We start from the raw sequence: 1,110 nt of genomic DNA on the forward strand, positions 1-1,110 counted from the left end.
CAACACCAAAAGGATTCAGGGAGAACATTGCAAATGAATCCCTTTCTTCTTCCATTAACTTTCATAGATACTTTATGAACTAATGATGTTCTCACTGTTTAACCAATGAAACAGCATGTCACTCTGTCTGTGTGTCTGTCTGTCTGTCTGTCTTTGCAGTGTGATGACAAAGTTCTACCAGCACATCCTGGCTCTAGTGTTCGCCATTGACGAGATCAATGAAAATCCCAAGATCTTGCCCAACGCCACTCTTGGCTTCCACATCTATGACAGCTACACTGACTCAAGGATGACCTACCACACCACTTTGAACCTGCTATTTAACTCACATCGGTTTGTCCTTAACTACAAATGTGGTGTGCATAAAAATGTAGTTGCAGCCATAGGAGGACTTAGCTTTGATGCCTCCTCACGTATGGCAGAGATCTTAGGACTTTACAAGATACCACAGGTAGGATCTGCACTTGGGAAGAATGGGCATTCCCCCAAGAAAATCCCCAATATATCTCTAGTAGCAATGTGATAACTTGTCAGAATGGAATTTGCATATATAACATGAGTTGTGAGTAAGAAGCTGGAATGGGTCAACCAGCAGGAGGATCCCTCTAGCAACCTAATATATTTTGAGGTCTCCTTACTTAGGGTATTAAAAAAAATAGATAGTCCATGGGGAAAATTAAATGACCTTCAGCACTTCTTAAGTTGCTAGCTATGCATTTTTATATATCTCCTTTGCACATTTGTCAACCACTTCAACTACATCAGGAATGCCAAGTTTCAACAGATTGAATTACAAATTTCATTCTGATCAGCAATAATATTTTCATTTACAAAGGCTGGTTTTTTTTATTTAGTGGTTCAGTTTAATAAGTGAAGAGACCATCTGGTAGGATGACCTTTTCTCTCACTCTCACTTTTCTTTCTTTAGATTTCATATGGCTCATTTGAAACTGCAGTACATGATCACACCCATCTCCTTTCCTTTTACCGCATGGCCCCCAGTGCAGCCCTGCAATACAAAGGGTTGGTCTCATTATTTCTCCATTTCCAGTGGACATGGGTAGGACTCATCACTACAGAAGATGATGGTGGAGATCATTTCTTAAGAAC

At 40.1% G+C, this 1,110-nt stretch overlaps 1 pseudogene; it reads left to right on the forward strand.

Moving 5' to 3' along the window:
- The window catches only part of LOC123036653, a 42,520-nt pseudogene extending 42,069 nt beyond the window's left edge, over positions 1-451 (forward strand).
- The last annotated feature ends 659 nt before the right edge of the window (positions 452-1,110 follow it).

The sequence above is a fragment of the Varanus komodoensis genome, unplaced genomic scaffold (genome assembly GCF_004798865.1).
Source record: "Varanus komodoensis strain SLA01 unplaced genomic scaffold, ASM479886v1 scaffold802, whole genome shotgun sequence".
NCBI classification, from domain to species: Eukaryota; Metazoa; Chordata; class Lepidosauria; order Squamata; family Varanidae; genus Varanus; species Varanus komodoensis.